Here is a 25,125-nt window from a genome sequence, read left to right as displayed (position 1 = left end):
ATTCCACAGTACTGACATCCCTCACCTTACAGTGCACAACATCTGAAATTGATATTTTTCAAATGGAAAAATAAAATGAATGAAGAATAATCAAAAGCAATAGGATGGAGCTGCACCAGACTGCAGAAAGTGATTAGTAGGGTGCCTCATAGGTCAGTGTTGGCACCATATTACTTACACTTTATTTAAATGATTTGGAACTAGAGACAAAAACTAAGCTGTGTAGGTTTGCTGACAATATAACATTTGAGGGGACTCCAAATAGCAGAGAACAACTGAACTAAATACATGAAGATTTGGATTGATTAGGGTAACAAATAGCAGATATTACTCAATGTGGACAAATAAAAGGTGATAAGACTGGGGAAGGGGAATAAACAATGGAAATCTAAAATGAATGGAAGTAGACTGCACAACTCAACACAGGAAAGGGATCCACTGAAACCATCAGCACAGTGTGCGACTGAGGTAAAGAAGGCAAACAGGATCTTAGGGTAAAGAGACAAAGGGATTGAATACCAATTGCACACCAGTCGGTCCCCTGTAGCACTGTGCACAATTCTGGTCAGAGTATTAGAATGGAGACATCCTTTAGAAAGAACACAAGTAAACTGATACTGGCGATTAGGCACTTATAGAAACATAGAAACATAGAATATAGGAGCAGGAGTAGGCCATTCGGCCCCTCGAGCCTGCTTCATCATTCAATGCAATCATGGCTGATCATCCAAATTCAGTACCCTGTCCCTGCTTTCTCCCCATATCCCTTGATCGCCTTAGCCTTAAGAAATAAATCTAACTCCTTCTTGAATATATTTAATGAATTGGCCTCAACTGCCTTCTGTGGTAGAGAATTCCACAGGTTCACCACTCTCTGGGTGAAGAAATTCCTCCTCAACTCAGTCCTAAATGGCTTACCCCTTATCCTTAGACTGTGACCTCTGGTTCTGGACTCCCCCGCCATCGGGAACATCCTTCCTGCATCTAGTCTGTCTAGTCCTGTTAGAATTTTATAAGTTTCAATGAGATCCCCTCTCATTCTTCTAAACTCTAGCGAATATAAGCCTAATCGACCCAATCTCTCTTCATACGTCATTCCTGCCATCCCAGGTATCAGTCTGGTAAATCTTCGCTGCACTCCCTCCATGGCAAGAACATCCTTCCTCAGATAACGCGACCAAAACTGCACACAATACTCAAGGTGTGGTCTCACCAAGGCCCTGTACAACTGCAGCAAGACATCCTTGCTCCTGTACTCGAATCCTCTTGCTATGAAGGCCAGCATACCATTTGCCTTCTTAACCGCCTGCTACATCTGCATGCTTACCTTCAGCAACTGGTGCACAAGGACACCCAGGTCTCGTTGCACTTCCCCATTTCCCAATCTATTGCCGTTCAGATAATAATCTGCCTTCCTGTTTTTGCCACCAAAGTGGATAACCTCACATTTATCCACATTATACTGCATCTGCCATGCATCTGCCCAATCGCCAAACCAGTCCAAATCGTACTGGAGTTTCTCTGCATCCTCCTCACAGCACACACGCCCACCCAGCTTTGTGTCATCTGCAAACTTGGAGATATTACATCTAGTTCCCTCGTCTAGATCATTAATATATATTGTGAATAACTGGGGTCCTAACACTGATCCCTGTGGTTCCCCACTAGTCACTGCCTTCCACTTGGAAAAAGACCTGTTTATTCTTGAGATACATGAAGAGACTATGGAAACTGGTAATCCTTGCACTGGAAAAAATTGGCTCAGGGAGGGAGACCTTAATGAAGTATTTAAAATTCTAAAGAGTGCAGGTGAACGGAACCCAAATAAATGAACTGACACACCCACAAATTCTGTCACCAAGGGGCACAGACTGCAGGTCAGAAGAAGGAAGGTGAACAGATAAATTTGATTTAACTACTTCACACAGAAGGTGGTGAATGTGAAGACCAGGCTTCCCAGGGAGGCAGTGAAAGGGAATAATGTCAGCAAATTCAAGAGGGAGCTGCATAATTTCTTGGTGAATGTTGTATTTTTCTGGAGAGGTGGTAGGGATAAGAATATTGTATTTTTCTAACTTTGGGACTGGTCAGATGCTCTGAATGGTTCTTTCCAGTTCTGTACATCCTATGTTCCTATTTGTTCCTTTCAATCATCATATCTTAGTATGACACTTATTGCCACTTTCCACCCCTCCCCCAGATTTAATTCTTTTCAGACCCAATTCATTTTATGTAGAGTGCAGTAATGTCACTTTTTACTGACAATTCTGTGCATTCTGACAGTCTTTTACATACGATATGCAGGTGTTACTTGTATTCAGGTGGTGTATATCAATCAGTATTCAGGTGGTAGGTATTAATGGGGGACTCTCTTGTGTTCATATATATGGGAGCAGGCTCGGGAAGTGGGGGAGCTTAGCTTGGGGGTGCACGGTATGTAATGTGTGTCTCTGTAAATAAAGACTTGTAAGCGACTGAAGACTAGGCTCTAGTATTCTATCCTTCACCACCTGGCTATCCGACTTTTACAGCAGATGCAAGTGTACTTCTTTATTACTTGGCTGCCATTCTGGTAAGCTCCAAGTGTCCAGTTCTCTCCAAATGTGCAGCAAATGAATGATCACAATCTGAAACAGGTTGCAACAGCAGTAACTGCAAAAACTGGCAGACTTCCTTTATAAGAATCTTGGTGTAAATGAGTTCATCTTGTGTTTCGGAGAAAACCACTGTACTGGTTGAACCCCCCCCCCCCCCCCATTATTATCACTAACCGGAAGTCGCTGTACTGCAGCTAATAAACATAAGTGAATCTACATGCAGTCTGTAGTGACTTTAAGACAGACACCATCATGTGATTTAAAGAATGAGTAATGAATATGTTAATTTCACATCAATAAATTTCCTCAAGTTTACATCATATTTGCCTCATTTTCAATTATTTGGCTATGTTTCAGGTTGTTAAGTAAATCGTTCAGTACAGGATCCAATAATGTGCAATATGATCAAAATCTGCTTAGGTATAATGGACAACTAAAACACGCCCATCATGAAGCCATGATGCAATGCATCTGTGTGTTCAAAACCGTACGATAACAATAATTTCACAACCTAGCTCACAGAATTTAAACTCAGAGGAGCTGTCTACCATTCCCAATATATTGCAGAGAATGATTGTTTTTTCCCCCTGTTTAGATGAGGGAGTGTGTTACAAGGCTGCAATACAACTGCGGGACTCTGATTTCACAAACTGGGCTGGTGAAATTTGAGTAATTTTCAGTCAGTATCACACTTCCAGCCACTTCCACAAAAAGTATAACACGCATAAATACAGTCTTTCAATTTTGTTTTTGCAGCTGATGAGCTTTCCTTTTCAGGTTTTGCTGTTTGAATGCTTATCGTCCTTCCCCGTTGTCACTAACGCCTAACATTCTGGCCGCTGAGTTTTGCTGTGTGTATTTTTTAAATGACATGACAGGAAGAGCAAATTTTGCAAAGAAATTTGTCACGTGAAAAGGGGGCAGGTTTTCTGTAAAAGCATGAAATGACATGACACTCATGAAATGAAAAGCTCCCAAAACCTTACATTTTAATAATATCATAATTGTGCTTTACCACAATGGATTGTAAACACTGCTTTGTCATTTGTTGTGAAAATAAAAAACTTTCCAACTGCTGAAGGCTGTTTGTAGCAACATTAGGGAATTGTGTGATGATTATTTTTAGCTATTTAAAGTAGGAATAGGTAAGCACCTGTGAAGAATATTCACTGGGGTACTGATTATTATAAGGAGTTCCCCATTCATCTAATACATGCTATGGTTGGCTAATTAAGTACTAATTAAACACAATAATCGGACTCAATTATATACTTAAAATGTTGTTGTAAGCATTTTGTTTTGACTGTAATAGATTGCTGTAGGATTGAGGTGATGCATGAATTGTAAAAGTTAATCTTTCTGACCAGGGTATGATGGGACTTTATCAGCAGTGCTAGACCAACTTATTTATTGAACTGAGGTGAGACAGTTTCTTCATTTGTATTTGAATGATCTGTTTAGACTAAGGATGTCCATGTTAAGAAAGGACCAGTATTACATTTTAGAATTTGCCATCCTCCTGAAAATTTAAACACTGCAGGACTCTCAATGAGACACTACTATAAAAAGACTCAGTAGTTTCCTGTATAAATGGGTACAGCCTAATCCAGAAAGCTGCCAAAACTAAAAGAATGCAGAGTTTCTGTTACTTGTATAGGAATGTAGGAACATAGGAACAGGAGTAGTCCATCTGTGACCTAACTCCATATACCTGCCTTTGCCCCATATCCCTTAATACCTTTGGTTAACAAAAATCTATTAGTCTCAGTTTTAAAATGAACAATTGACCCAGCATCAATTGCCATTTGCGGAAGAGAGTTCAAAACTTCTACCACCCTTTGTGTGTAGAAGTGTTTCCTAATTTCACCCCTGAAAGATCTGACTCTAATTTTTAGACTATGCCCCCTATTCCTAGACTCCCCAACCAGTGGAATAGTTTCTCTCTATCTACCCAATCAGTTCCCCTTAATGTCTTGATAACTTTGATCAAATCACCCCTTAACCTTTTAAATTCCAGGGAATGCAACCCTAATTTGTGTAGTCTCTCCTCATAATTTAACCCTTGGAGTCCGGGTATCATTCTGGTAAATCTACAGTGCATTCCCTCCAGGGCCAATATATCCTTCCTAAGGTGTGGTGCCCAGAACTGCTCACAGTACTCCAGGTGTGGTCTAACCAGGTGCAGCATAACTTCTACCCCCTTGTATTCTAGTCCTCTACATATAAAGGCCAGCATTCCATTAGCCTTTTAATTATTTTCTGTACCTGTCCATGACATTTTAATGATCTATGTACATGGACCCCCAAGTCTCTTTGTAACTCCACTGTTTCTAGCTTTCCACCATTTAGAAAGTACTCTGCTCTATCCTTTTTAGGTCCAAAGTGGATGACCTCAGATTTGCCTACAATGAAATTCATTTGCCACAGTTTTGCCCATTTGCTTAATCTATTAATATCTCTTCGTAATTTTATGCTTCTATCTACACTGCTTACAATGCCACCTATCTCTGTATCATTGGCAAACTTGGATATATGGCTTTCTATCCCATCATCTAAGTCATTAATAAATATGGTGAATAGTTGAGGCCCCAACACAGATCATTGCAGGACACCACTAGTCACATCCTGCCAATTGGATTACCTGCCCATTATCCCTACTCTCTGCCTCCTGCCACTCAGCCAATTTCCTAACCAGCTCAATAATTTGCCTTCAATTCCATGAGCTTCAACTTTAGCTAACAGGCTCTTATGAGGGACTTTATCAAATGCCTTCTGGAAATCCATATAAATAACATCCACAGACATTCCCCTGTCCACTACTTTAGTCACCTCTTCAAAAAATTCTATCAGGTTCATCAGGCATGACCTACACTTTACAAATCAATGCTGGCTCTCTCTGATCAACTGAAAATTTTCAAGATGTTCAGTCACTCTACCCTTAATTATAGACTCCAGTAATTTCCTGACAACAGATGTTAGGCTAACTGGTCTATAATTCCTTGGTTTCCCTCGCTCACCTTTCTTAATAGTAGAGTGACATGCGCAATTTTCCAATCTAAAGGAAAGGTTCCCAAATCAAGAGAACTTTGCAAGATTATAGTTAGGGCATCTGCAATGTTTTCACATACTTCCTTTAAAACCCTGGGATTGAAATCATCTGGCCCTGGGGATTTGTCACTCTTTAGTGCCATTATTTTCTTCATTACTGTTATTTTGCTTACGTTAATTTTGGCAAGTCCCTGTCCCTGATTCAATATTAGTTTCCTTCGGATGATCGACATCCTATCGTCTTCCTATACTGTAAATGCTGACGCTAAAGTAATTATGCAATATGTCCACCATTTCCTTATTTTCATTGACAATATCACCGCTATCAGTTTTCAAGGGACCAACATTGCTCCTGACAACCCTCTTTCTCCTAAAATATATATGTAAAAAAAAAATTGTGTTGATTTTGATATCTATTGCAAGTTTCTTTTCATAACTCCCTTTTTGTAGATCTTACTATCTGTTTTGTCACCTTTTGTTCCTTATGCTAATTAGTCATGATGTTCTCTGTTCAGATGAACACATGAGAACTCTTAGCTTTATCACTGATTTTTGTGGTGCTTCATTTCTTTTGGTTGCCAGGGAAGAGGTCCTCTGATGTTTCAATAAACCACAAAAGTACAATATAATGGCAATCTATTCATATTATGATAATGTCTCTGTCACATTAAAGGAAAAATGCATGTTACTATTTTGCACTTGTAGCTATCATAAAGCTGGACACAGTGGGCTCGATTTTAACAGCTCTGAGGAGGTGGGTTTGGAGGCGTGTCAGCTGCTAAAATCGGAAAAAATGGCTTCAGACGCCCAACCCGCCTCCATCCCGCCCTACGCAATTTTCATGAGTGTCTGTTCAGCTGCTCCCAAACTGACCCGACTCCAACCGGTGGGACGGGTAGTTAAGACAGTTAAGAGCCTGTTAATTACCTTGATAATCCTATTTTGATAGAGGTTTCCCATTTTCGCGCCTCTGGCTCCTGTTTCCCGTCTTGTCAGAAACAGTCTAGCTGCAAGGAGACGAGTCGGTGGAGAACATGATCTGTAGTCATTATTGGTGCAGAACTTTAAAAGCGCTCCTGTAACATGTCTGGCATTCAAATGCAACAACTTTGTTGTTGGAGGTTTGGGATAAGATTTTGCAAATCTACTGACTTTGTGACAGGTCAAGCTGACACACATCTGCTGTTTGAACTGATTGGGAATAATTTCAGGCCACTTTGAGTGTGCGTGCAAGCATCTTGCCTCAACTGAAATCTATAACAACGGGATGGGAACCATTTACATCCTCTCATCCCGGTCGTCAGATTCGGAGGAAGAGCATCGCGGCTTAGTGCTGCCGGATGAACAAGTGGCTCAGCACACAGCCTCCTTGGAGGAAGATGAAGAGGACGAGGAGGAGGAGGATGGGGAGCAACGCCTTGCGGGGCCGGATGTGGCCAATCCAGCAGTAGGCGAACACATTGCTGGCCGTCAGGCAAGGGATGAACTCATCCATGCCAGATTCGCGCAAGCTTACGCTTCAACCACAGGTGGCTGGCACATGGAGATGAATATAAAGCCGACATTCTCAAAACCCCAGGCATCATCTGTCCAATAAATGGTGGTTTGCGCTCAGTGTCACCACCAACATTCTAAATGGAATTCGCCCTGAGCCCTCACTCTTGAACTTCCATTTCCCAGAACACAGAGGCCACACTTTAGGTGATCTCAGCAGATCATTAAACCTTTTTCCACACTGAACCCATGTGTGTCTGCACACAAACCAAGCTGCCTTGGTTTGCTGAGGAGGCCTCCTCCTTCCATTTCCAGGGAAGAGGAGATCCTGACTATGTTTCTGACGTCCTCTAACTCCCTCAACAAGAGCATGGAGAGAGACCTCATTGAACCTGGGTACAGCCTTAGTTATTGGGGCTGCCGTTCCTGCAGCAGCCAGCAACTTTAAAAGAAAAAAGCATTAATATTACTAAGTCAATGATTGGAACAAATCTGGCATCTTTTTCATTTCATAGACAGATAATAAATTGATATATTAAAAAATCATAAATATCTTTCTGGGCCGGCAATTTCATATGACCGGCAATTTCATTTGTTAAATTTTGTTCAGAACAGACACTATCAACTCCCCTTTCTATATAATACAGCACCAATCCATCCCATTGACATTTTTCCCAAAGGGGACATGGCCCCTTTAAATTTTCATTCCAACAACACGACATCAGACACGAGAAACTGACAGCCTCCAAGCAATTGCCTGGAGGGACTCACACGTCGGCCATAATGAGGCCAATCAAACCAAACCGCTATTTAAGAGGAGGGAGAGAGAAAACAGAGAACTACAGACCTGTTAGCCTCACATCAGTAGTTGGGAAAATGTTGGAATCTATTATAAAGGATGCAATAGCTGGGCACTTAGAAACTAATAGTAAGATTGGGCAGAGTCAACATGGATTTATGAAAGGTAAATCCTGTTTAACAAACCTATTGGCGTTCTTTGGGGATGTAACTAGTGGAGTAGACAAAGGGGAACCGGTAAATGTGGTGTATTTGGATTTCCAGAAGGCCTTCAATAAGGTCCCACACAAGAGGTTGGTGAACAAAATTAGGGCACATGGAATTGGGGGTAATATACTAGCATGGATTGAGAATTGGTTAACAGACAAAAAAAAAAGAGTAGGGATAAACGGGTCTTTTTCAGGATGGCAGGCTGTGACTAGTGGGGTACCGCAAGGATCGGTGCTTGGGCCCCAGCTATTCACAATCTATATCAATGATTTGGATGAGGGGACTAAATGTAACATTTCCAAATTTGCTGATGATACAAAGCTAGGTGGCAGTGTCAGTTGCGAAGCGGATGTGAAGACGCTTCAAGGGGATCTCGACAGGCTCAGTGAGTGGGCGAGAACATGGCAGATGGAATATAATGTGGATAAATATGAAGTTATCCACTTTGGTAGAAGAAACAGAAAGGCAGAGTATTTCCTAAATGGTGAAAGATTGGGGAATGCAGATGCTCAAAGGGACCTGGGTGCCTTGTACATGAGTCACTGAAAGTGAATGTGCAGCAAGCCATTAGGAAGGCAAATGGTATGCTGGCCTTCATTACAAGAGGGTTTGAGTACAGGTGTAAAGAAGTCTTACTTCAATTGTATAGGGTCTTGGTGAGACCATTCCTGGAGCACTGTGTACAATTTTGGTCTCCTTACCTAAAGAAGGATATACTTGCCATAGAGGGAGTGCAACAAAGGTTCACGAGATTGATTCCTGGGATGGCAGGACTGTTGTATGAGAAGAGATTGAGTAAACTAGGCCTGTATTCGCTTGATTTCAGAAGAATGAGAGGGGATCTAATTGAAGCATACAAAATTATTATAAGGCTTGATAGGGTGGATGCTGGGAGAATGTTTCACGGCTGGGGAGTCTAGAACCAGGGGCCACGGCCTCAGGATAAAGGGTAGGCCATTCAGGACTGAGATGAGAAGAAATTTCTTCACACAGAGGGTGGTGAATCTTTGGAATTCTCTACCCCAGAGGACTGTGGAGGCTCAGTCATTGGGTATACTCAAAATTGAAGTCGATAGATTTCTGACTAGTAAGGGCATTAAGGGATATGGCGATAGGGCCGGTGAATGGAGTTGAGGCAGAAGATCAGCCATGATCTCATTGAATGGCGGAGCAGGCTCGAAGGGCTGAATGGCCTACTCCTGCTCCTATTTCTTATGTTCAAAATAGTAACTGATGGGAGGCGGCAGCCGGGAGCGGGTCGGAAAGCTGCCGAGCAGCGAGTCCGCCCTCAACCCGCCTCTGTTAGTAAAATCGAGCCCAATGATGCTACAGTGCTGTACTCCAGAGACCAATGTATCACTCTTCAAATCTATCACAAGTGCAGAATGATGTGTTCCTGGGATGTCTGGGACCCTGGAATATAACAAAGAACAGCAGACTAATGGCAAACGGGAAGTACACTGGATTTCTTATTTTTAGTGTTTGATTTTCAGTGATTTCCTGCTGCAGCATTTACAGATGGGCTAAGCCCCCACCCCTGATTCAGGGACCTCACGCAGCCACGGATTTCATAGGTGCCCAATACAAATAAATTAATCAGTTACTGTATATATTCCAGAAACTTTACCACTTAAATAAAAACAAAATTGTTTCCTGCAAAGTGTTGCACCACAAGGCAAAAAGAAAATTTGAAAAAATCTTAAGTCAGTCGTGACTGCCATATTTTCTTCTACATCCCACTCACCAACTGGCTCATGCCCATCCTGCACAGTGTCTTCCTAAATGATAATGCATGTTCCATCTGAAATGGGCCTAAATTTTCCAGACAACCAATTATCTTACCCCCTACCCAAAACCATGATGTGTCAAAGGTAATCAGCTATTTCTATTGAGCAACTGTGATCTGACAAAAATATACATTTAACAATGAACCTAAATAAAACCTTTAAAAATCTCATTATATTTTAGGACAAAACTTTTGCCTGACATTTCTGCGCCCCTCATCTTCAACTCTAATTTTACTTATACTGGCAATAATGAATAGGGATTTGACTGACACCTGGCATTTCCCCACTTTCAATCAACAGTGATAGCAAGCTACTGCTGAGGTTCTGAGAAGGTGTACTGTTAAAAAATGGCATGGTTCAAGGGGAGATAGGACCTGCACCTGTTGGTAGGGTGGTACTGCCAGGCTCAGAAAAAGAAGCATGCTGGTTAATGGTGCGTGTCAGTGAGAGAAGTAATCTGCTTGCCAATCTTTCTCTTTGGCACTTGCCAAGAACGTTATTCGAGTAAAGACTAACCAGAAGCTGGACTTTCTTCTTCTGAATTCATAATCTTATTAGAAATGTATAAGATGTAGTAAAGTGTTGTGTTGCTGATCCAGTACCCATGTGATTCCACAGATGACAAGCTCTTAATGACTTCCATACTGACAGGGATTTGTACTTCCCAACAGGGAGGGAAAGTAAATCAGAAGACAAGTCACCACAGGCAGCTCTTGCGTACCTTCTTGTAGCCTGCCGAACAACGACCTTCACTGAGGGCTTGAAAGAGGTCACCTGTTGAACCGCTTCACTGGAAAACATCATGAGGTGAATAACAAGAAACTTTCAGAGGAATTTGGAGTTTGGCACTACCTCTGTGTATCTAATTCAGACAGATTAACATGTTAGTAAGTCCATTTATTAGCACTGTTATTCACTGGAAGAGGAAATCTCAATCCCTTTTCCTGTCTTTGCTTCATTCATTTTTAAAAAGCATTCCCAAATTTAGAAACTTTCTAGCTACACTACATGTCAGCATAAAGACCTCCCGATGAAACAGGTGCTTACGTCAAAGGTTAAGAATGGGGTTACATCAGTGCATCAGGTATGTTTGTAAAGCTTACCTAACAGCATTTCAGTAGTGACCATTCCCCATTAAACTGATTGGGGGTCATTTTGACTTTGTGCAATAGTGTAAAATGGGCAACATTGGGTCAGCCACCCATTATACATCTCTCCCAATTGAAATGGAAATGGGCGGCAGATCCGATATTGCCCATTTTACATTATCACACAAAGTTAAAATTACTCCCAATATCTCCAATTAGAAGGATTATGCAGAATGTGGGAAACAGCATATTTCTGCAGTACATTTTGCACTAGTTTAGTAATAAAGAATCTTCATTATGGCATTCCCAGATAAGTAATTAGCAATGACTTATTATGACATCATCAGTTTTGCAAGAGACCTCGCACTAGACTACCGTTGGACCAGCCTGCTCTGATATATAATTTTACTGTGTGGCACAACCCTTGGATTTCTTCTCTTTCTGGGTTTTTCCCCTCTTCTAAAGACAATGACTCACACTGAGGTGCAGTTTCGCTGATGCTAGCAGCCCAGTGATCATTGATGGGCGAATTCAGACTTTCCAGCAATTGTCTCTATGTAATCTTCACCCACAAGAACCCTAGGTATGTCCAATTACACTGATGTAATTCATGTCTCGTCTCCTTGAATACATGTTTTTAAAAGTGTATTAAAAATGAACACCATTCCACTAAATCATACATCTCAAAAGTTAGCTCTCCAGTACCACGCTAGTGACTTCAAAATGGAATTTTCAAAGTAGGCTATTCCTGGCTGTTCCTGGAACTGAGCTTATCTGAAAACTCCCTGAAAGAGTGATTGTGCTTTTTCAAACCTAACATTTAAGCCAGTCACAATAATTGTCCACATCCCTTATTACCATTGCAAAATGAAGGCTCTAGAATCCAAAAGCTTGAAGATTTCTTGGTTTCACCGTACCAGCTTCAATCATTTAAAGACTGTAACCAAGAGCTCAGCAAGGCCATCACCAGGAAACATGTAAGTGGAGACAAAATGTTTGGGCTATAGAGAAAATCATTTTAACTGAAGTTTTATTTTAACACATGGAGGCCAGGATTCCTGGCAGTTAAAAGGTGAGAATGGCCGGATCCATGAGGTAAGTGCCTTTATTGCATTGCCTGTGGGCCAGGAGAAGCAAGGGTGTTTCCCCCAGGCTCAACAAGCTTACCTCCACGTGATTGGACCCCCACAATTATCCGACCCCCAGCCCCCACACCACGATCGGCCAAACCCCCCCACGATGTCCGAGTCACCCCCCACCCTCATGATGTCCAAATCCCCCCCACGCAATTATCCGGCCTCCCCACGATGACTGATCCTCCATGATGTCCATCCCACCCCCCGCGATGTCCGGTTCCCCTCAATATTCACCCCAGCCCCCCCAATATTTTCAGCCTCCAGAACAGTGATTTGCATATAGTTCAACTTCAGACATATATACACACTGGCTGTATATTAACTCAGAGGTGGGGAAGAAGCTGGGGGGCTGCTTTTGAGAATTTAATGTCAGGACCTGATTAGCATTTTATGGCTTAGTTTCCCGGTCACAGCCAGCCAGATTGAGGGACTGGCTGGCTGTCGGGCAGGTAGGCCTTCGGCACCAGGTGTCAGTCGGGAACGGAGAGGAGGGAGGGAGTCATCGGAGGCCTCGGGGGGAGATCAGAAGAGTCGGGGGGGATCGAAGACCTCGTGGGGGAGATCAGAAGGGTCGGTGGGGGAGATCGGAAGGAACGGGGGTGTCCGATCGCGGGGGTTGAGTAAAGTAGGTAAACTGAATCTAGCGTGTAAGTGGAAAAGCACTTATCTCCTGGATCTAGCAGTCCTCACCTCCCTTTAGCCGCCGGGTTTCCTGAGACCCAGAAAACTCGGCCGGCCAGGGTTAAATTTTAAATGGTAGTTAAATATGAGGCACACAGCTTCATTATAATATTTAAATTGCCAACCCGCCTCGCGTCCCAGCTTCATTAAAACTGGAAGTGGGAGGATTGGAGACAGGTTGGGGTCAGGGCTCAGATTTTTAAAATTTTACCATCCCACAAGACCCAAACAATGTCTGGGTACTGACATACCTTGGAGTCCCTTTAGGCCTTATCAACCTTCAAGTGGAACAACAGTAATGGAAGGATACACACACTATCATTTTTTTCTGATACTATAATCATTATTTTCTATTTTGATAGATTAGTAATGCTACGAATCACAAAATACCACATTAACCATGACATTTTTCCGTCAAAAAGTCAGACAGTTTTAATGCAATAAAATATTCGATTATTGCTATTTGCAGGGCCCATCTCACTTAGAACTGCTCATTTTCAGCCTTATATTCTGTAACACTGTCCCTAGTTACCCAAGAACTATTGCAGTGTCTTTTATTGCCATTACAAAATGTCTATTTGTGCCACAGTAATTTCTTTATTCAGGTAAAAAGACCTTTTTGGGGTCACTGAGCTCGTCTTTATTTTAAGCACGTTTGTTTTGCAATCAGAAAATATAATGGACTACATTTGACATAATACTAAACTGTTACAACATGGTACCATATTCTAATATTCACCTTGTTCTTCAATGTCTACAACTCTGATTCTGAACAAATACTGTAGTGTAGTTGAGAATGGAAATAAAAGAATGAGTAATGGTGGTACCAGTTTGTGCTGTGCTGATCTCTTCACATCATCCAATCTAAAGGCAACATTTATACTTCTATAAATGGACTGTTGTGATCATTTATAATGCAACTCAAACACCTGGTGTTGATCTATTTATCAATGCAAAATGACCTATTGTTGGACAATGGGAGGCCATTGCTGTAGACTTTTTGTATTGGTATCTGCATCAGATTGAGCCTCCTTGTGACAATGAAAGAAGCTCCACAGTTTAATTAATGGATTCATAATTCAGTCAAACAATATGACATAAAGGATTAAATCAATGCCTAGTGTTGATGGTCAGTAATCTAATCCAGTTAACAGTTCTAAACATCAGTAAAACAACTATTGACAGTAGGCAAAACTTACTGACTGATTTAAATGTTATTAAAATCAACTGCCTATTGGATTCCACTAATGTTTCCATGTAACAGACTGATGGCAGGGAATGTACAGGCTAAAACTGAAATTTGACTCTGAAGTGTCTGTTGCTGTGGTAGACAGCAGAGCATCTCTTTCTCTGGTTGGGAGGGGTCAATGGAAACCCCATCGAGCTGTGAACTTTCAGACACTGCTGTGTGTATATATAATTTCCCAAATGATTCTGATTTGTGTAACAGTTACATTCCCCTGTGCACATTAAGCCTGAATACGAAACTGATTGAATAAATGAGTCTCAAATTACACAACAATAAAAACCAATTGGTGGATAACTAAAGCAGAGATTATTTTTATACTAGTTTGTTCACAATATTTGCTATTTATTTTTTCGGATGTTTGGGTAGTACACCATCTATTACACACATCAGCTCAACAGAACTCACCAGTAAGTATGTAAAAATACACTCATCTCATTGGACAGTTTGGATGTGGCTATCCAGTCAATTAATCAGAACCCATTATTTGACCAATATTTCACATCAGAACTACTCGTTCTTCAATGTCAAGTTAACATGTTACAGGATACATTCCTTTAGAATTCAAAAGATATCAATGTAGTATGCAGCTATGAACCAGTCTGAGTTAATCTGAATTTTGAAGAGTCTACATTTTCTTCAATAAAATGGAGGAGTACACTGTAAATAAGTCACGTGATATCACAGTATTCAAAAATAGCATTCATAGTTACTAATTAAATGCTATTACCGGCAACCAAATCAACGCCTTTTTCTGTCTGATGGACTGCTCCATGCAGATACGCTGATATTATTTTTTAAAATCACTGGGTTGTTTGTTGTTTTTGTACTGTTCTCAACAGCTTTCAAAAGTAATTTCAATATTAAAAATGTGTTTTTACTCTATGTAGCATTCCACTGTTCTGGTATTTTGTCTTTATTGGTTTAGAGAATGATTTTATAAATACAGACATTTATCTACAACAGGGATTTGAATATGAAAATACATTTATACAGCAAAATCCATACAGGCTACTACGTGGTTTATGTGGTTCTCGGAAGAACATAGCTCGTTACTGACTGTTGCTGTGTGTTCTTTTATACAAAATTTAAAAAGCAGAATTTAGTGATGTAGTGCAAATTCCCAACCTCAATAAATGAATTACAATTAAAGCATTCTATCCTCCTTTCACAGTGAAGAGCTAGCCCTCTCCTTGCTAACAGCTACACGTTTATTTTCACAGTGAAGAGCTAGCCCTCTCCTTGCTAACAGCTACACGTTTATTTTCTCCAAGCTTTCAGATTAAAAGCACTGCCTTTTCCTAACACCAATCACAAACATAATCAATAACAGTTGTTTCACAGTTGTTGATAATATCGGTACATTGAATAATAGACACACATCTTTAACATCTTTACTCATATGACAGCACTAATTGCAAACCAAGCGTGTTTTGCCAAAAAAATACATTAATCAATAAAATTCTTCAGTGTAACATTAAAAACAGGGAAGGAAATAGGCAACATTTACCTTGTGCAGTGAACTGAAGGCAGATATTCACTCTAGTCTTCTTAAAATAGGTTAAATATGCAGGAGAATCCAAGCTTAGCAGCTGTGTAAGCAGCAGCCCTGAGAGACGAGTCCACACCCAGCTTTGTCTTCAATCATCATTCTGTCTACAGGAAGCAGCAGATTTCCCACTTCCTCCTCTTTCTACATGCTGTAACTTCCCCTCCTCTATCTTTCTCATTCAGCCCTTCTCTCTGTGTGCCTGGTGCTCCCTTCCTCACTACTTTTGCTCTCAGTAGATTATTGTTTGCTCTTCTGCAGAGATCCCACAATACTTTACGAGCAATGCTCTAGCTGCTCTCTGAGCTTCTCATGAAGCACCAGTTGAAGTAATCAGGGAATTTAATCTTATACTGAAATATCAAACAAAAATAAAAACATTCTGAGGGCTTCATTCCCCTTCCCCCACCAACAGAAACTTCTGTGTGACTTGTATATTCCTCCCAGCTGCTCTGGTGAAGGGGTGTTCCCTGATCAAGGCTACCTGAACCGCAGCACCAACAAAGGCTGCCCATGTTAAAAACCAGAGTTATTGTACAATACTGTTCATTTGCACCCAATCTAGTTCTATTATTCCAGGTTTTTTTTGCAATGTTCCTGTGAGAGACACAGTGGACTGTAATAAAATGGACTTCCCCAGTGCTGCCATAGCAACTGTGAATGACTGATTTCCTGTGTTGTTTATGTAAATTTAGCAATGCTGCTGTCTTTGCACAGCAGACAGAGAATACAGTAATCAGAACCTAATCCTTTCCTCAGGGGTAAAAAAAAGGAATGTTTTTCTCTCTTCGTGTGCTCCAAGTATGCATCTATGCTATGATGAAGGATGTGATTTGTTCAAAAGTAAAGCTCCAGTCATGACAGGTACTGATGCGAGTACAATTACATTAGACTTTTTGCATATGTTCTTTCCTTTGAGTGCCTCATTCACTGTTACCTCGCCCAGTAATGATTCCTGAACGTAACAACTGAGGATTCACTGTTGTTTTCTGTAAACCATGTTCTCCAAACATTGTGTTCTATACAGTATTTACCAGTCATTCAACCTGTACATGAATAATAGATGAATGGCCAGATGAAATTGCTATTGGTGTTAATTTTCTGGTGACCATCATCAATGATTTCTATCTGTAATTGTTGTGGTCTCCATTTATATTTTTATCACAATGAACTAACACCAATGTTGCGTTATCACCTTCCTAGTGTGTTTCACATTGTCTGTTTTGCATCTACAAACAAAATGCTACCCTTTGAATTTTATCCCCGTGGATGCCGACAACTCTCTTCTTTTATATAATGCCTTATCACAGTTTCAGGATGTTCCAAAGTGGGTTCAAGTCCCACTCCAGGGACCTGAGCAAAATGAGGGAGTGCTGCACTGTCGGAGGTCCCGTCTTTCAGATGAGACATTAAAGGAGGCCCCGTGTGCTCTCTCAGGTGGACGTTAAAGGTCCCATGGCACTTTTTCGAAGAAGAGCAATTTATCCCTCAATCAACATCACTAAAACATTATTTACTCATTGCTGTTTGTGGGAGCTTGCTGTGTGCAAATTGGCTGCCGCGTTTCCTACATTACAACAGTGACTACACTTCAAAAAGTACTTAATTGGCTGTAAAGCACTTTGGGACATCCGGTGGTCATGAAAGGTGCTATATAACTGCAAGACTTTCTTGAAGTGTAGTCATTGTTGTTACGTAGACAAGTACAACAGACAATTTGTGCACAGCAAGATTCAACAAACAGCAAAGGGGAGGAATGACCAGAATGTTGGCCAGGGCATCAGCAGAATTCTCTGTTCACTGAATAGTGCCATGGGATTTTTTACGTCCACCTTAACAGGCCGACATTTAATGTCTCGTCTGAAAGATGGCACCTCCAGCAATGAAGCACTCCCTCAGCATTGCTCTGAACTGGATCATTTCCCCAAATTTAGTTGCCATTTCTACTGAGTGTCTGTCATAACATCAGCATGCTATCAATTTTGTGAGTGGATCCTGGGGCCAGGTTTCCATCCCATAATGGCCTCAATCTGGACTCTTCCATGTGTTTGCTCACTGATGTTACAGGGAGCTCATTACCATATATTAAAATGAGCAACAATGGCATTGGAGTCCCCCAATCCTGTGACTTGCACTCCATTACATGAAGGGTAACAGAACAAAGTTTAAGGGATGTACCTGTTGCCAGTATCAGCTGACACTGTCAGAAATGCTTTACTTTGGAACCTGCAGCATGAGAGAGATTGCTGGTCTTACAGAAGAGCTTTAAAAGCAGTTTTTTTGACTGGCACCTGGATTGAGCTGGACGTCTCAAATAGCTGGAGGGCCTCTGAGACCACCAGGAAATGTTTCTGCCCTCGCCCATGGTAAGAGGTTATGACTACAATGTATGAGATTCCCAATAGGCATTCCTTTGCATAAGATTTTAATGGAAGAGGAGGAGGACCAGTGCAGGATAGAGGAAAGAAGAATGAGGCAGCATTTGTGGAGATAGTACCCTCCAAAATAATTCACAGACCACGCTGATTCTATGAAGCCCTCAGTGAGGAGCTCTGTGTTAGAAGAGCGAGCTTCAGCAAAGAGGCAAAAGGGGAAATGTGGCAGTTACTGCATGAGAACCTGCGGCCAATGTCTTCCACCTGGTCAGCATTCCGGAGGGGAATTTATCCTCATGCCTGACAGATCTCTTTGCTCATGTAACATGAGAAGATTCTGAGACTGAGCATGACAGCTGCTGAAAAGCGAAAGCTGGGTAGGGGAATGATAACATCATACCAAGGTCATACCAAGGTTTGATGTCTTCTTTAATTGGGTTTCAGAGGCAAGGGCCTAGAAATTTGGTTGAGCAAGAAAGTGGCCGTGGGCACCGCGATGCGCGATGTGCCTATGCCCTTTCAAAAAGTGCAGAAGACAATACGTCAACTTGGTGCTTCCTGCTAATTATCATGATTGTAGCGCACAACCTAGCGCTGAATGCGCTGCTGATAGGCTGTGCGCTCAGCAGGGGCTGAAGTTCGCGTTGCCCGAGCAAGGCTAGCTTTACTTAAAGCTAACCTGCTCCTCCTAAAGGCAGTCTGCAGCTCTTATAGCTGAGCTGCCTTCTGCAGATAAATTTTTTTTTAAAGTGCTTCAGCACTAGGCAGTCTGCATTTCTTAAAGGTGAACTGCCTTCTGCTAATCAAAAATGGTAAAAGTGCTTCAACACTAACACAAATGGCTCAACAGGCCTGGGAAATGGCACCAAGGGTCTCGGACGCAGCATTTGAGCTTTATGCAGGGAGCCAACACTGAAAGAGAGGTCCTCTACCCACAGGGGCTCAGGAGGCTCTCCAGAAAGAAGGATGTGGGACAAGATCACTGAGGCCATCACTGCCAGCAGTGTTGCCCCCAGGACCTGACTCCAGTGCCCAAAGAGGTGTCATGACCTCAGACGAGTGGTCAAGGTCAGTGAATGCATCTTCAAAAGCCATCTCCTACCAACTGCACCACTAGTCTCACACACTGCTCAATGCACCACACCCCCATCACTCACCTACCAACAATCTCTACCAAACATAAGGTACACCTCCCATTCCGAGCTTCACCTCACCCCCTTGGAGGAGACGGTGCTGGCCATTCTTGGCAGGGGCATGGCTGAGCCCTTGGCCAGCGGCGGGGCTGAAAGAATACAAGATGCCGGTAACCTCATACATTATCCTCCTTCTCACACCCACTTCTCCCTCATCCCACAGTATCTTCTGATTTACAAGCTGCACATGCTGTAAGCATACACCCCTTGCTTTACACCCCTCCCCTCACCACAACCATACTCTTGTGCCTTTCTCATTTCAGACACCTAAGAAATCCAGCCTGCGCAGCCAGTGGGTCAACAAGAAGACGGAGAGGAGAGTGAAGAAAAAGAAGAAGAAGGAACACCCGTCACTCGGTTTCACACTCCCAGGCACCAGCTCCTCGAGGTTGTTCTGCAAGGCCATCTGCAGTGCCCCCCACTGGGAACGGTAGCATAGTGGTTATGTTGCTGGACTAGTAATCCAGAGGCCTGGACTAATGGTCCGGAGACGTCGGGGGGGGGAATTTTGACAGCCCTGGGGAGACGGGTATGGAGGCGGGACTGCCGGGAAAATGGCAGAAACTGGGAGCGGGTACCGAACCCGCTCCCAACCCGCCCCCGTGCCATCTTCCCAGGAGGTGGGTCCCCGAGTCGCACAGGGACCCGTCTCCTTGAGGCGGGAAGGGGATTACAGCCATTTAACTGCCTGTTAACAGATAGTTAACAGGCAGTTAAGAGGCTTATCCCCATTTTACCCCTGCAAGTGCGGAATTCCCGATGGCTATATACCTCGCCAGGGTCAGCGAGGCGAGCAGTGGGTCTGTGGGGGAGAGAGGGATCGAAAAGTGCACTGTGGAGGTGAGTAATGGGTGCAAGTGTGGAGAGGTAATTATGAGAGGTGAGTGTAAAATGTTAGAAAAAGTTTACTTACCTTTGTTTCTTCCTGCAGGCTTCAACCCTTGGGGATCCAGAGATGCCTCATCTCAACGGCAGAGATGACAGAATGGCTGCTGCATTCTCAGATACAGCAGCCATCTGACTTCTGCTGAGGAAAGAGATTTGGTGAGTCTTCAGCAAGGACTCATCTTAAAACAGAGCTTGTCAGTGTTTGACAGCTTCTTTGACAGATGAAATGTCATACGCTGACGTCCTCTGTCACCGGCTTTCCCTTAATTGGCCGGCTAAGCCCACAGGGCGGGCTTAACAAGATCAATCAAGGAAAAATAGCATGGGTTGGCCGGACATCACTGGGGGCAGGACTAAAACCAGTAGTCTCGCCCCCAACGCACCCCCATTGACAAAATCCAGCCCGTGAGTTCAAATCCCACCACTGCCGCTGGGGAATTTAAATTCAGTTAACTAAATAAATCTGGAATAAAAAGCTAGCATCATTAATGGTGATCATGAAACTATTGGATTGTTGTAAAAACCCATCTGGTTCACTAATGTCCTTTAGGGAAGGAAATCTGCCGTCCTTACCTGGTCTGGTCTATATGTGACTCCAGACCCACAGCAATGTGGTTGACTCTTAACTGCCTTCTGAAATGGCCTAGCAAGTCACTCAGTTGTAACAAACCGCTATGAAAAGCAGTAAGAAGAATAAAACTGGACAGACCACCCGGCATCGACCTAGGCACCGGCTACGGACATGACAGTGGCACACCCAGCCCAGTCGACCTTGCAAAGTCCTCCTCACTAACATCTGGGGACTTGTGCCATAACTGGGAGAGCTGTCCCACAGACTAGTCAAGCAACAGCCTGATATAGTCATACTGTACTCACAGAATCATACCTTTCAGCCAATGTCCCAAACTCCTCCCTCACCATCCCTGGGTATGTCCTGTCCCACCAGGAGGACAGACCCACTTGAGGTGGTGGCACAGTGGTATAATGTCGGGAGGGAGTGGGAGTCCTCAACATTGAGTTCGGACCTCATGAAGTCTCATGGCTTCTGGTCAAGCATGGGCAAGGAAACCTCCTGCTGATTACCACCTACCATCCTCCCTCAGCTGATGAATCAGTACTCCTCCATGTTGAACATCACTTGGAAGAAGCACTGAGAGTAGCAAGGGCACAGAATGTACTCTGGGTGGGGGACTTCAATGTCCATCACCAAGAGTGGCTCGGTAGCACCACTACTGACCGAACTGGCCGAGTCCTGAAGGACATTGTCGGGTAGATGCCAGTGTTGAAGCTGCACTGGAACAGCTTGGCTAGAGGCACAGCTAGTTCTGGAGCACAAGTCTTCAGCACGACAGCCAGGATGTTGTAGGGGCCCATAGTCTTTGCTGTATCCAGTACGCTCAGCTGTTTCTTGATATCACACGTGGTGAATCGAATTGGCTGAAGAGTGGCTTCTGTGATGATGGGGACCTCAGGAGGAGGCCAAGATGAATCATCCACTCGGCACTTCTGGCTGAAGATGGTTGCAAATGCTTCAGCCTTGTCTTTTGCACTCACGTGCTGGGCTCCACCATCATTGAGGATGTGGATATTCATGGAGCCTCCTCCTCCCGTTAGTTGTTTAATGGTCCACCACCATTCACGACTGGATGTGGCAGGACTGCAGAGCATTGATCTGATCCGTTGATTGTGGGATCGCTTAGCCCTGTCTATAGCATGGCTGCTTCCACTTTTTAGCATGCATTAAGTCCTGTGTTGCAGCTTCCCCAGGTTGGCACCTCATTTTTAGGTATGCCTGGTGCTGCTCCTGGCATGCTCCTCTACAATCCTTATTGAACCAGGGTTGGTCCCCTGGCTTGATGGTAATGGTAGAGTGAGGGATATGCCAGGCCATGAGGTTACAGATTGTGGTGGAATACAATTCTGCTGCTGCTGATGGCCCACAGCGCCTCATGGATACTCAGTTTTTGAGCTGCTAGATCTGTTCTGAATCTACCCCATTTAGCACGGTGGTAGTGCCACACAACACGATGGAGGGTGTCCTCGGTGTGAAGACAGGACTTCATCTCCACAATGACTGTGCGGTGGTCACTGCTACCAATACTGTCATGGATAGATGCATCTGCAACAGGTAGATTGGTGAGGACGAGGTCAAGTAAGTTTTTCCCTCGTGTTGGTTCACTCACCACCTGTCGCAGGCCCAGACTGGCAGCTATGCCCTTCAGGCCTCAGCCAACTCGGTCAGTAGTGGTGCTACTGAGCCATTCTTGGTGATGGCCATTGAAGTCCCCCACTCAGTGCTTCTTTCAAGTGGTGTTCAACATGGAGGAGCACTGATTCATCAGCTGAGGGAGGGCGGTAGGTGGTAATCAGCAGGAGGTTTCCTTGCCCATGCTTGACCTGAAGCCATGAGAATTCATGGGGTGCAAAGTCAATGTTGAGGACTCCCAGGGCCACTCCTTTCCGACTGTATACCACTGTGCCGCCGGTGGGACAGGACATACCCAGGGATGGTGAGGGAGGAGTTTGGGAAATTGGCTGAAAGTATGATTCTGTGAGTATGACTATGTCAGGCTATTGCTTGACTAGTCTGTGGGACAGCTCTCCGAATTTTGGCACAAGTCCCCAGATGTTGGTGAGGAGGACTTTGCAGGGTTGACTGGGCTGGGTGTGCCGTTGCCGTGTCCGTAGCTGGTGCCGAGGTCAATGCTGAGTGGTCCATCTGGTTTCATTCTTATTATGTTTCGTAACAGTTTGTTGCAACTGAGTGGCTTGCTAGGCCATTTCAGAGGGCATTTAAGAGTCAACCACATTGCTGTGGGTCTGGAGTCACATATAGGCCAGACCAGGTAAGGACAGATGATTTCCTTCCCTAAAGGACATTTGTGAACCAGATGGGTTTTTACGACAATCCGATAGTTTCAGGGTTACCATTACTGATACTAGCTTTTTATTCCAGATTTATTTAATTAACTAAATTTAAATTCCCAGCTGCCGTGGTGGGATTTGAACTCATGTCTGGATCATTAGTACAGGCCTCTGGATTACTAGTCCAGTGACAGTCCATCTAGTGACTTCTCAAATCTTAATTTGTCAGTTGCTAACAAATCTATCCTCCTTTGGGGGGGAGTGGAGGCAGGAAGGGGCAGGGAGGTCAGTGGGGTTTTTTTGGTTAGAGTTGACTGCAAGATGACATGCTTTGTGATAGAAGTTTGCAACTGAATCAAGTCTCCTTAGCAAATTTAGTAATCTGATATCTGAACAAGGCAGCTCTGCAGCGCCCTAAGGCACTATAGCTGCTACAGCACCTCATCTTCCGATTAGGCAGTCTGCAGCCTTCCGGACTCAATATCGAGTTCAACAATTTCAGATCATAAGCTCGGCCCCCATTTCATTTTCTCTTGTAATTGTTCCACTCCTTTCCCCCCCCCCCCCCCTTTCCTTTTGTTTCTCTCTCACACCTGGCAGCTATCTTTTGCCCTGCCAGTACACTTTACACCTAATCCCAGCCTATTACTATCTCGTCTAGCTTCTAATCTCTTTTACTTCTTTTGTTTCTTTTATTCTTTTGTCCGATCGCAGCCCTGCCTCCGATCTGGTTTCTTTTCTTTCCAGTTTTGAAGAAGGGTCCAACCCGAAACGTCAACTCAAATTTCTCTCCACGGATGTTGCCTGACCTGCTGAGTTTTTCCAGCATTTTCTGTTGTTATTTCAGATTTCCAACATCTGCAGTATTTTGCTATCATAGCTGCTTGACTAGCCAATCTTCCTCATTAATGGGAGATGGAGGGCAGGCGTGTCAACAGCTGAGATTGTTCTCACTTGGTTCCAGATAACCCTGGAACTTAATGCCCTCACAAGTAGGATGGCCATAGCTGGACACAAAATTGATAGGTTACACATGCCCTGTACTGGTAAGTCATACAAGTTTAGCTGATTTAACTTCAGCAGTACTCTTGCAAACTGAGGGAACCCTAAGCCCGGGTTGTTGCCATACTCTGCCTAAATTCTCTGGAATTAGGTAAGTGGCATGTGTCCCTACAGGGAGAGTATATGCACTTCATATCAGGCAAATAGAAACTCTATGCTTGACTTTTCTTGGATCCACTGGGGAAATGGCGGGCAGAACCTTTGCCTGTCCAAGTGATCCCGCCAGCACCTGACTGTTTTTTTGTTAGGGGAGGGCCTCATTTCATAGCTAGACCCGGTTTAAAACAGGAATCCCACTCCTGACAGGTTCTCCACCACTGGGAAGAATCCTGAAACGCTAGTTTTAGGCGATCAACCTGGATGATTATGGGACATTCTAACCAATATGGCTTGTGGCGCACTTTGAGTGTGAACTGAGTCCGTGCATGCCGCACGCCATATTGGGTCCTGCTGCACCTGTTTTTTGCCCAAAAAACGGGAGCTGTGCAATCGAATTTCTATGCCATTGTACTGGACCCAGCACCACTACCTTTATTGTGACAGCATATTCTAGACACTGCAAGTGGTTGGAAAGATAAGGAAATCCTAGGAACTACTGAACATACACATTGGCCCTGAATTTGCTCCTTTGAAACTGACCGCAACTTCGGGATTTGGCGCATGTGCAAGCGCATACGGAAATCCCGAAATTGCAGTCTGTCAATGACAGCTCCGAAACTGGCTGCGCTGTGCCACTACCACTACCACCAACACCCTCCACACATGCCCCCCCCCACCCCCATCCCCACGAACAGAGCCGGCAATCGATGAATTCTTGTAAATCATTGAAACTGACGAAAACTTCGGCTCTTCTGCAGTAATTATGCTGTTAAATTCCCCACTAAAAGTTAGACCCAAAGGGGTTAGTTGTAACTGGGTTTTTAATCAATGTAAACAAATGTTAAGGGCCTGTAAAACTAATTTTTATTTTATGCAGTTTGAAATTTGTCCATTTTAATAAAAAAATAACATTTTTAAGAAACTTCATTTTTTTTAAGTTTATGCGTCTTTATTTTAGGTTTGCCTTTTCCCCATGTGAGACCCCCAATCTTTCTTTTGCTCTCTCTAA

The 25,125-nt window shown here is 43.3% G+C and overlaps 1 protein-coding gene across 2 annotated transcripts in view; it reads right to left on the bottom strand.

Moving 5' to 3' along the window:
- The window catches only part of LOC147109329 (guanine nucleotide-binding protein G(I)/G(S)/G(O) subunit gamma-2), a 139,468-nt gene extending 123,518 nt beyond the window's left edge, over nucleotides 1-15,950 (bottom strand). The window contains exon 1 of one of the 2 annotated variants that reach the window (XM_086003178.1): nucleotides 15,596-15,950. The gene's annotated coding sequence lies outside the window, so the exon portion shown is untranslated. The remainder of the gene's footprint in view (nucleotides 1-15,595) is intronic. The other variant, XM_086003177.1, reaches the window with a different exon arrangement.
- Nucleotides 15,951-25,125: the final 9,175 nt, after the last annotated feature.

The sequence above is a fragment of the Somniosus microcephalus genome, chromosome 12 (assembly GCF_052327205.1).
Source record: "Somniosus microcephalus isolate GS21.2 chromosome 12, FLI_Smic_1.0, whole genome shotgun sequence".
NCBI lineage: Eukaryota > Metazoa > Chordata > Chondrichthyes > Squaliformes > Somniosidae > Somniosus > Somniosus microcephalus.
The sequence above is the reverse complement of the archived record's forward strand: the minus strand, read 5'-3'. Positions and strand labels throughout refer to the sequence as shown.